General features: G+C 36.8%; 2 long non-coding RNA genes across 2 annotated transcripts; one reads left to right on the forward strand and one right to left on the reverse strand.

The window, feature by feature from the left end:
* The first annotated feature begins 6,491 nt into the window (after positions 1–6,491).
* LOC128527437 (uncharacterized) lies at positions 6,492–7,488 on the forward strand. The gene is made up of 2 exons (XR_008360875.1): positions 6,492–6,991; positions 7,392–7,488. It is a non-coding gene; the product is annotated as an uncharacterized LOC128527437 (long non-coding RNA).
* A 2,939-nt stretch (positions 7,489–10,427) lies between these two features.
* Positions 10,428–12,175, reverse strand: LOC128527436 (uncharacterized). The gene is made up of 3 exons (XR_008360874.1): positions 11,898–12,175; positions 10,924–10,996; positions 10,428–10,524 (listed from the first exon to the last, which is right to left on the reverse strand). It is a non-coding gene; the product is annotated as an uncharacterized LOC128527436 (long non-coding RNA).
* Between the last annotated feature and the right edge of the window lie 304 nt (positions 12,176–12,479).

A 12,479-nucleotide genomic window follows, 5' to 3' on the forward strand; every position in this document is an offset into this window, starting at 1 on the left:
TGGACAGTCCTGGCTGATTAGCTAAAAATTGAATTGTCATACCAGTTTATTGAATTATAATCCAAAAGTGAACCGCAGCCTATTTTTTACAACAACCATAGGAGGACATTCGAAGGACTTTAATCTTCCATGCATGGTGCTAAAAATGTTAACGTCTGCACCATAGAGAGCATTCTGATGGGAAGTATCACAGCCTGGATTGGGAAAAGCACCATGCAGGTGCAGGTGCAGGTGCGCTCTCCAGAGGGTGGTGTGATCAGCTGTGTGCACCTGCAGCAAGCCATAGTGGATCAAGGCCAGGAGGACAGTGAAGGACGTCAGCCAACTAAACAATGGACTTGTCTCTCTGTTGCCTTCAGGGAAGTGTTTCCACTCCCTGAAGCCTTTGGGCTTCTCAGACAACACACACAGCACCTGCTACATTACTGATAATTCGCAAATATTGGCCCCACTTGTATAAACATTCACCTATTACATACGTTGACAATCTACCAAACTACCTCAGCCTGATATTCTTAATCTATTTGCACAGGTTGATAACTACTTTGTTACTATATCATTTTGTTACCTTGTTACATATCTGTCTTTTATGTGAGTTTAATTCTGTACACTGTTAGTCCACTACATCCTACAGGAAATGTTTGTCTTCACTGCGTTATCTAGATGTTTCCCATTCCATCACATCCCATAGGTGGTCTATTGGATTGAGATCTGGTGTCTGTGGAGGCCATTTGAATACAGAGAACACATTGCCATATTGAAGAAACCAGCTTAAGATCATTTTAGCTTTGTACCATGGACACGGTCAGGCAATATTCAGGTGGACCTTGGTCATCAACAAGACATTATCACCAAGAGAACTGCAGCTCACTGGATATTTTCTCTTTTTCATATGTCTATGTTCTATGTGAACTGCACACATTATAGTATACAGTATACACAGCATGCATATGCAAATTTTGTATGTACACATTTTTGTTTACAATTCCTTTTGATACACTTCCTGTCTATTTGCTAAAAGGACTTAATTATATGAATTAATTATATGATTATATAATTATATGACATTAATTATATGATAAAGTGTGATCTACTAACTTTCTAACTTTTCAACCTTAAAATAAAAGTCACGTAAAAGTCAAGTCAGTTCATTGCCTCCTGCTGCATTGTTATTTTAGTAATCTGCCTCCTGCTTGAGCAAGATGAATATTGACAAAAAATGGAGTGCCTTATGGAGTGGCCAGTCACCTAATATCCTACAGGGAGTATGATGTTCAGACGGTTCATTAATCAAAAACAGTTCAGACTTAATTAACTTTCAGGCTTGTGGCTGAGCTAAAATCAGTTAAAGCCAAGAGGTTAGAGATCGAGGATTAGGTTCATGCTGACGGTGCATTTACTCCTAATGTTACTTGGGAATTTGATAAATCATTGTATCTTTTTTCATCTAAAAAATTGTAGATAAACATATGAAAAGTTGGGATGGCATGGTGGCTTAGTGGTTAGCACTGTCACCTTACACCTCGGGGTCTGTGTGCATGGAGTTTGCATGGAGTTTGCATGTTCTCCCCATGCTTGGTAGGTTTCTTTAGCGTACTCCAGTTTCGTCCCACAGTCCAAATACATGCAGAGTAGGCTAACTGGCCTTCTCAAATTACCCATAATGTGTGAATTTGGCAGCACGGTGGTGTAGTGGTTAGCACTGTCGCCTTGCACCTCCAGGGTCCGGGTTTGATTCCTGTCTCTGTGTGCATGGAGTTTGCATGTTCTCCCCGTGCTTGGCGGGTTTCCTCCGGGTACTCCGGAGGAAAGAGAAAGACATGTAGGTAAGGTTAATTGACGTTCATAAATTGCCCGTAGTGTTTGAGTGAGTGTGTGTGTGTGTGCCCTGCGATGGATTGGCACCCTGTCCAAGGTGCCTCATGCCCTAAGTCTCCTGGGATAGGCTCCAGGTCCCCGCGCCCCTAAATACAGTGAAGTGATATGAGTGAGTGAGTGTAAATCAGCATGTGTGTGTCTTTGTGCCTTGTGCCTTAAGTCTCCTGGGATAGGTTTCAGGCCCCCCAGTACCCTGTATGCAGAATAAAAACGGTTCATTACAACAAAAGAGTGAAAGTGATTTTCAACAGTTAGAAAAATAATTTGAAACATTTTTTTTATTACAGTTTGTTTATTACAATCTGTTTTTATTATTATAAGTCCTAATCTCCAGAAGTGTATTTTTTTATGCAGTTCTACAGCTCGGTCATTTGGCTTTGGCAATCTGCTCACACTAACAAAAAAAAAAAAAACGAAAAAACACTGCAAAATAAAACGCAACAGTTTTGATGCACTTCTTGAAGACAAGGTAAATCAGTGTCGAATTGCTTTCCTGCTTCAATCAGCCGATGGTAGCGCTCACTTGGAAGCAGGCCTACATGAGATGGTAGCCTTCTTTGGCCCCAAAATGCTGGCAGAGGAGGATCTAGTCCAATGTGTGTGTTTTTCACAATTACGTTGCATTGATTAAACAACAGCAGGCACAGAGCACTGTGGTCTTGCACCTTCAGTGTCAAGCCCGGTCTTTAGGTCTGTATGCATGTTCTCCCTGTGTTTAGTGGGTTTCCTCCACTTTAATCCAACAGTCCGAAGAGATGCAGATTATAATGATTGGCGTTTCCAAATTTCCCATCGTGTGTGACCGAGAGTGTCCTTCTGCTCCATTTAGGATGTACCCTGCCTCTTGTCCCGAGTTCCCTGGGATAGGTTCCAGACCCTATACATGGTATGCGCTATAGAGAGTGAGCGAGTAAACATCTGCAGTGATTCGTGTGTTATGTTTACTGCATCACAATACACACCTGTGTAAGGAGAGTCCTCAGTACTGTGTATTCTCAGGAATGCTTTTTATGGCCCTAAGAGTTAGTGATATCTGAACCAAAAGTAGAGGTCTTGACAGATACTGTAGAAAGGCAAGGATCTTCTCCTCCCATTCCATCAATGAATAAATTACATTATTCAGATTGGAAGCAGTAATTGCAGTGATGAATGTAATTATTTTAATTTGAATGTAATTAATATAATGCCAGGTTTTCATCAGCGATGTGTGTAATCAGACCGCATGTTAATGGCAAATCAATTACTGTGTAATTTGCGGCAACACCAAGGGCTACACACACACACACACACACTCACGTACACACGTGTCCCTTCCTGTGAAATGAAAAGATGTGTAAGTGTAGCGTCTTCTTCATCGACCCTTCATTAGCACGCAGTGAAGCTCCTCTACAGTCTCATTAACACACTCAGTACAACAGCATCACTCCCGAGAGCTCCTAAACACCGCAGCGGTCTGTTGCTTTTATTGCAAAAATCACATTAAAGGGTGTATTGATTTTGCAGAATGAGTCACTAATCATAAGATTTATAATTACTGGCTTTTGATTTCTGCACCTTTGCGAAGTTAAAAGCATTTATGGTTTGAATAGCCTATGAATATAAAAGCATTATTTAGATTAAACAGATTCTGTGTTTAAATAGAATAGACAGGAGTAAAAGGTGCACTATTCACCCCACATGGACCTAAAACCAGTTTTGGCCGGGCGGACTCTTTTGCCATTGGAGCAGAAATAACCCATGAGCAGGATAGATTGCAGCTGCTCTGCCCTTTCTTGGATAGCATTAACTGGCTAGCCTGGCAGGATGACTCTTGGCAGCACTGCAATGCTAACAAGATTTAGTGGTGCATTGTCAGGAGTGTTCGGAAAGGACACGGCTGTTCAGAGGATATGCGAATTCTTTACATGACTGTTAAAACTGCAAATAAAGATCAGCTGTCTTCTTGACAGTTTCTTCCCGGTTTCATCCAGCTTTGTATCGATTAGGCGAAATGTACAAAAGAATTTCAAAAGAATCAGCTTCCCATAGAGCACCATGCAGATGTATTATCATCATCATCATCATCATCATGAGCTGGAGAAAACAGGGCAACACGGTGACTTTATAACCTTTTTGGAAACGACATCAAGAAACAAGGCAACACTAAACGAGCTGCATGAACACTGGGCAAGGAACGATCACTTCCTGGACCCCAATCTCTTGTACAGTCATGACCAAAAGTTAGTGTCCCCTCTTTTTAATTCTAAGTTGTTGTTTTTTTGTAGAAACGTAACACAAATCATCCGATTGTAGTATGTTTTAGTGGAGTTTGTACTTTTACCTTGTGCTTTGTGGGTACCTTGGTTTCATCTTGAGTATTGGTAACAGAAAGACATGCGTTACACCCTGACTGGTGGTTCCTGGGATAATTGCCTGGGATAGAATGAGTGGCATGTAAAATCTAATTAATGAATAAATGAATAAACAACGCTAATGTGATACTGTAGATTCTTACCAAAAAGACTGAGTGCACTAACAGCATGCCTTAACAAGTTAAGTTTATGTGTTTTGTACAAAAATTATTTTTGTTTATTTTATTTTATTTTTTCATAGTTCTAGGCCATTAAAGGTGGAAAAACTCTCGTTATAAATAGCTGGTTGTTCTGGGAAACTGGGCCGAGCATTAATTTCAGTTCTGTTAAGTGGGTTTTGTTTTCTCTGATTATGTTCTGTTTTAGTTTGTTTAGTTGGTTTCTGGAGCCCTGAAGTTTGCATTAGTATGTCTTTGTCTCTGTGTCTCCTAGCAGGATTAGCCTCTAGGAGAATTAGCCTTGTGTGTTTACCCTCATGTGTGAGTAACCTCCTCTGCATGTGTAGTTCTTAGTCTGTATAAATACTAATCAGTTCACTACTAACCTGCTTAGATCTGAGTCTGTCTAGTCTCCTCGTCTGTTTAGATCATAGTCTGTTTAGTTACTAACCTTTAGAGTTCTTAGTCTGTTTCAAACCTAGTCTGCTGTGTACCTAGTCTGTTCGCCACTTGGGTCTCTGGTTATTAGCCTGTTTAGCAATTAGTCTGTTTAGCTACTAGCTAGCTTAGCAGCTAATGTGCATAACAGCTAGTAGGCCAGTCTGTCTTGTGTGTGTTTAGCCCCTTGCATGTATTGTCCCTTGTGTTTAGTCCGCTAGTCTGTTTAGTTTGTCTCGTCTGGTTCGTATCCCCTGTCTGTATTGTATTAGTTTGTGTAATCCCTTGCCTGTGTATTAGCTGATTATTGGTTCTGTTTAAAGTATGCTCAAAGGTACAGCCTTTGTTCTTGTTTGGTTTGTTATTAAAAAGACTGTTACACCTCATCCCCCTCTGCATCTATGCCTTGCCACACTATGCCCACAGTCCAACACCTAGCATAAGTACCTGACATAAGTAAAATTCATAGATTTATAAATAAACTGTCAGATATCAGGTTTAATGAAAACTATGATTATTAGTATGAATTTTTCTCCCCCCTTTTTTTAGAACATATGATTTTCTATTATGACCGTACGGTGGCCCAGAAGGGCAAATCATCTTTCCCGTATATGTGTGTGTTTTTTCCCTTGTAAGTGTTTTTTTTTCCCTTATAAATGTCATTTTTTCCCTTATAAATGTGTTTTTTTCCCTTGAAAATGTCCGCTTTTTCCCTTATAAATGTCGTTTTTTTTACCTTGAAAATGTCCGCTTTTTCCCTTATAAATGTCGTTTTTTCCCTTATAAATTTGTTTTTTTTTCCTTGAAAATGTCCGCTTTTTCCCTTATAAATGTCGTTTTTTCCCTTATAAATGTTTTTTTTTCCTTGAAAATGTCCGCTTTTTCCCTTATAAATGTCGTTTTTTCCCTTATAAATGTGTTTTTTTTTCATTGAAAATGTGCGCTTTTTCCCGTGTAAATGTCTGCTCTTTACCGTTTGTGCGCAACTACTTCTTTCCCGTGTGAGAACTCTTTCTCCAGTATTTTGCAAGCTAAAAGCTAAAGCTAATGCGCAAAGGACTATGGGAGTGGGGTCAAAACGCAACTGAACACGGAACCTTTCCGGATATCAGCTCCAGGACTCAACATCATGGAGTATACAGTGAATTATAGCGTGATAAAGTTATAATTTTCACCTGCACCCACTTACCAGGTAATGTTTAATATATAAAATTAATCAGATGTTACTGTTTTAGGCACTAATGATAACTTTGTAGCAGTGTTAATACTATTGGAGTGTTTGGGGGAAATGCCGAGCCGAGTGTAAATGGCAGTGATTAAAAGGAATATTATCTCATTTAGACCATTAAACACTGATGTAAACCATCAGCTCCATGGCATCTCTGTAGTATACATCCACATATGGATTTATAAGCAAGCTAATATCACTATGCTAACCGCTAGCGCTTAGCATGGGGAAACTAGCTTGTTTATTAATATATATTAGTTTAATAGTGTATTTGGACACCTATACGTGATGTAAACAGTTAGCTCTATTGTTTTTGTAAAATGCCTGTCCAAATATGGATCTATAAGCAAGCTAATATCACTATGCTAACCGCTAACGCTTAGCATGGGGAAACTAGCTTGTTTATTAATATATATTAGTGTAATAGTGTATTTGGACACATATACGTGATGTAAACAGTTAGCTCTATTGTTTTTGTAAAATGCCTGTCCAAATATGAATCTATAAGCAAGCTAATATAATTATGCTAAGCGCTAGCTTACTAAAAGAGCTAAGATAGCAGCAACTATTGCTAATTATCCCTGAGCTGCTCCTGTTATGTGCTAAATGTTACAGATGGTTAACGAATTGTTGTATGTAGTTTATTGGAGCGCCTGAGTGCCATATAATGTATACTGCTGTATAATGTAGTGGTTTTATCATAGCTAGAGATCTTCTGAATAGTTAGTTATGTGCTTACACAATGTATGTAACAGTCAAGAAAAGGGGCTTTTGTTCAGGTTCTATCTATTCTAGTCATTAAAGTCATTAAATATATGTTTATACTCCTTATAATATGTATGATTGTGTGTTTTTCTTCTCACAGTGAACTGTGTGTAAATCATCAACTGCCTGTGTATCAGCTGATTTCTACACCAGCTTTACATCCTGAGCAGAAGGTGAGTGCTCAGAAGTATTTACCTCTCTTTTCAAGAACACCACTGAGCACATCTTTAATCAGGGGACAGGGACACATTTCTCTTCATGAACATGTGTGTGTTAATGAATGGTGGAGATGGGGCCAAATTTTGCAGCAATCCTTAATAGCAAAACCAAATAATTGGTTTTAATACACAGCATTACTAAAAGCTTGCATTCTATGAAATTTTGTGTGCGTGCCTGCCTGCGTGTGTCAAACTGATGTCATATGATGTCAAACATCATGAAGTGATATTAACTTGCTTATAAACCCATATGTGGATTTATATTACAGAGATGCCATGGAGCTGCATAGTAACACCATGAAGTCTTTTTACTAGACACTTATAATAACATGTCTTTATTTCTCCCCTGTTGTAGATTGTCGTGGAGAGGACGGACCCTTGATGCTCTGCCTTTTTGCACCAACAATACATACATGTATTTTATTAATTTGTAAATAAAGTCTTTAATATAATTTTATAGTTGAGTATTTATTTCTAGTTTACTTATTATTTAGCAAAACAGTTAAAGTGCATGTAAAGCATTGCTGCAAATGACACTGAATAGAATCAGATGTTACTCCACTCTGTGTGAGGGTACAGGCTTATATACAGTATGTGATTTTAGCATCAATAATGTTTTTCTACTAACTAAAGCATGCTGCCTTGGAGATATTAGTGACATCTCTGTTTCAGTTCGAACAACATATTCCATAATATTTATGAATACATTAATCCCATATGTTCAGCAGTTAAAACAGAGGTTCTTAAACATTTTACAGCGAAGGACTCCTTCAACTGTAAAACAAACACCTCTGCATACATTTACTTATAGTGCATTTCCAAAATTACATTTTTATGTTATTCAAAAAGTAAAACCTTTTGTTTTCATTTAAATGATTAATGATTAAATGATCCATGATATTCAAAAATCTAGTATGTCAAAATATTAGAATATTTCACTTCGATCATGGGGAAGACTGCTAACCTAACAAGTTGTCCAGAAGATGATCATCTACACCTTCCAGAAGGAGTGTAGGCCCTCAAGGTCAAACTTTACCACCAACTATTTCACTGACCATGTTGTTGCTTGATTTGCCAGCCATCTCACCTGACCTTAGGTTTCATGGGAAAGATGAGCTGAAATCTGAGATAAATTTCAAGCTGAATGCTTCAAGCGTGACCTGCAAACATAACCAGGGTGTCATGTTTAACAGCTTAATGCAATGGGTTACATAAAAACACCAACTATTTGAAAATATGTAGGCTTATGAATAGTGGCAACGTATATCTACTGTATGTACAGTGAATGTATGTTCAAGAATAAGAGTATCATAAATTGACCAATAATTAAAATACACATGTAAACAATGAGTCTGTCATTTGAAATGCCGTTTATCTAAAAAAATTAGAATATTGTGCAAAAGTGTTTAAGTTTTAAAATTATTGGGGGGGAAACATTCACAAGGGAAACGTCATACACATAGAAAAAAAAATCATAGAGCACGATAAAAAAATTATATATTCACAAGGAAAAAAATTATAAATTTACATGGGAAAATAATACACTAACAAGGGAAAAATAATGCACTTACAAGGGAAAAATAATTCGCTAACAAGGGAAAAATAATACATTCACAAGGGAAAATGTATATACTTATAGGTGAAAAATAATACATTTACAAGGGAAAAATTCCCCCTTGATAATATATGCTGTTTCCCTTGTAAATGTGTTTTTTTCCCTTGTAAGTGTGTGCTTTTTCCCTTGAAAATGTATGCTTTTTCCATTATAAATGTCATTTTTCCCCTTGAAATGTGTGCTTTTTCCCTTATAATTGTGCTTTTTTTCTCTTATAAATGTGTGCTTTTTCCCTTATAAATGTGCTTTTTTCCCCTTGTAAGTGTCCTTTTTTTCCCTTATAAATGGGTGCTTTTTCCCTTATAAATGTGCTTTTTTCCCCTTGTAAATGTCCTTTTTTTCCCCTTAGAAATGTGTTTTTTTTACCCTTGTAAATGTGTTTTTTTACCCTTGTAAATGTCCTTTTTTCCCCTAAGAATGTATGCTTTTTTTTCTTATAAATGTGTTTTTTACCCTTGTAAATGTGTGCTTTTTCCCTTGTAAATGTGTACTTTTTCCCGTGTACGTATATTATTTTTTTCTTGTAAATGTGTGCTTTTTCACGTGTACTTATATTACTTTTTCACCTTGAAAATGTGTACTTTTTCCCTTGTTAGTGTATTATTTTTCCCTTGTTAGCGCATTATTTTTCCCTTGTTAGTGAATTATTTTTCCCTTGTAAGTGCATTATTTTTCCCTTGTAAGTGTATTATTTTCCCATGTAAATTTATAATTTTTTTCCTTGTGAATATATAATTTTTTTATCGTGCTCTATGATTTTTTTTTCTATGTGTATGACGTTTCCCTTGTGAATGTTTCCCCCCCAATAATTTTAAAACTTAAACACTTTTGCACAATATTCTAATTTTTTTAGATAAACGGCATTTCAAATGACAGACTCATTGTTTACATGTGTATTTTAATTATTGGTCAATTTATGATACTCTTATTCTTGAACATACATTCACTGTACATACAGTAGATATACGTTGCCACTATTCATAAGCCTACATATTTTTAAATAGTTGGTGTTTTTATGTAACCCATTGCATTAAGCTGTTAAACATGACACCCTGGTTATGTTTGCAGGTCACGCTTGAAGCATTCAGCTTGAAATTTATCTCAGATTTCAGCTCATCTTTCCCATGAAACCTAAGGTCAGGTGAGATGGCTGGCAAATCAAGCAACAACATGGTCAGTGAAATAGTTGGTGGTAAAGTTTGACCTTGAGGGCCTACACTCCTTCTGGAAGGTGTAGATGATCATCTTCTGGACAACTTGTTAGGTTAGCAGTCTTCCCCATGATCGAAGTGAAATATTCTAATATTTTGACATACTAGATTTTTGAATATCATGGATCATTTAATCATTAATCATTTAAATGAAAACAAAAGGTTTTACTTTTTGAATAACATAAAAATGTAATTTTGGAAATGCACTATAAGTAAATGTATGCAGAGGTGTTTGTTTTACAGTTGAAGGAGTCCTTCGCTGTAAAATGTTTAAGAACCTCTGTTTTAACTGCTGAACATATGGGATTAATGTATTCATAAATATTATGGAATATGTTGTTCGAACTGAAACAGAGATGTCACTAATATCTCCAAGGCAGCATGCTTTAGTTAGTAGAAAAACATTATTGATGCTAAAATCACATACTGTATATAAGCCTGTACCCTCACACAGAGTGGAGTAACATCTGATTCTATTCAGTGTCATTTGCAGCAATGCTTTACATGCACTTTAACTGTTTTGCTAAATAATAAGTAAACTAGAAATAAATACTCAACTATAAAATTATATTAAAGACTTTATTTACAAATTAATAAAATACATGTATGTATTGTTGGTGCAAAAAGGCAGAGCATCAAGGGTCCGTCCTCTCCACGACAATCTACAACAGGGGAGAAATAAAGACATGTTATTATAAGTGTCTAGTAAAAAGACTTCATGGTGTTACTATGCAGCTCCATGGCATCTCTGTAATATAAATCCACATATGGGTTTATAAGCAAGTTAATATCACTTCATGATGTTTGACATCATATGACATCAGTTTGACACACGCAGGCAGGCACGCACACAAAATTTCATAGAATGCAAGCTTTTAGTAATGCTGTGTATTAAAACCAATTATTTGGTTTTGCTATTAAGGATTGCTGCAAAATTTGGCCCCATCTTCACCATTCATTAACACACACATGTTCATGAAGAGAAATGTGTCCCTGTCCCCTGATTAAGATGTGCTCAGTGGTGTTCTTGAAAAGAGAGGTAAATACTTCTGAGCACTCACCTTCTGCTCAGGATGTAAAGCTGGTGTAGAAATCAGCTGATACACAGGCAGTTGATGATTTACACACAGTTCACTGTGAGAAGAAAAACACACAATCATACATATTATAAGGAGTATAAACATATATTTAATGACTTTAATGACTAGAATAGATAGAACCTGAACAAAAGCCCCTTTTCTTGACTGTTACATACATTGTGTAAGCACATAACTAACTATTCAGAAGATCTCTAGCTATGATAAAACCACTACATTATACAGCAGTATACATTATATGGCACTCAGGCGCTCCAATAAACTACATACAACAATTCGTTAACCATCTGTAACATTTAGCACATAACAGGAGCAGCTCAGGGATAATTAGCAATAGTTGCTGCTATCTTAGCTCTTTTAGTAAGCTAGCGCTTAGCATAATTATATTAGCTTGCTTATAGATTCATATTTGGACAGGCATTTTACAAAAACAATAGAGCTAACTGTTTACATCACGTATATGTGTCCAAATACACTATTACACTAATATATATTAATAAACAAGCTAGTTTCCCCATGCTAAGCGTTAGCGGTTAGCATAGTGATATTAGCTTGCTTATAGATCCATATTTGGACAGGCATTTTACAAAAACAATAGAGCTAACTGTTTACATCACGTATAGGTGTCCAAATACACTATTAAACTAATATATATTAATAAACAAGCTAGTTTCCCCATGCTAAGCGCTAGCGGTTAGCATAGTGATATTAGCTTGCTTATAAATCCATATGTGGATGTATACTACAGAGATGCCATGGAGCTGATGGTTTACATCAGTGTTTAATGGTCTAAATGAGATAATATTCCTTTTAATCACTGCCATTTACACTCGGCTCGGCATTTCCCCCAAAGACTCCAATAGTATTAACACTGCTACAAAGTTATCATTAGTGCCTAAAACAGTAAAATCTGATTAATTTTATATATTAAACATTACCTGGTAAGTGTGTGCAGTTGAAAATTTAGTGAAAATTATAACTTTATCACGCTATAATTCACTGTATACTCCATGATGTTGAGTCCTGGAGCTGATATCCGGAAAGGTTCCGTGTTCAGTTGCGTTTTGACCCCACTCCCATAGTCCTTTGCGCATTAGCTTTAGCTTTTAGCTTGCAAAATACTGGAGAAAGAGTTCTCACACGGGAAAGAAGTAGTTGCGCACAAACGGAAAAGAGCAGACATTTACACGGGAAAAAGCGCACAGTTACACGGGAAAAAGCGCTCATTTTCAATGGAAAAAAAACACATTTATAAGGGAAAAAGCGGACATTTTTAATGAAAAAAAAAACACATTTATAAGGGAAAAAACGACATTTATAAGGGAAAAAGCGGACATTTTCAAGGAAAAAAAAAACACAATTACAAGGGAAAAAACACACATATACGGGAAAGATGATTTGCCCTTCTGGGCCACCGTATGACTGCTGGTATTGTATTATTTACATGAGTTTAGGAGCCTTGCCCAGCATCCAACACCCAGTGGAGGGGTTTGAAACCATGACCTCCTGATTAACAACAC

Source organism: Clarias gariepinus, chromosome 7 (genome assembly GCF_024256425.1).
Source record: "Clarias gariepinus isolate MV-2021 ecotype Netherlands chromosome 7, CGAR_prim_01v2, whole genome shotgun sequence".
NCBI classification, from domain to species: Eukaryota; Metazoa; Chordata; class Actinopteri; order Siluriformes; family Clariidae; genus Clarias; species Clarias gariepinus.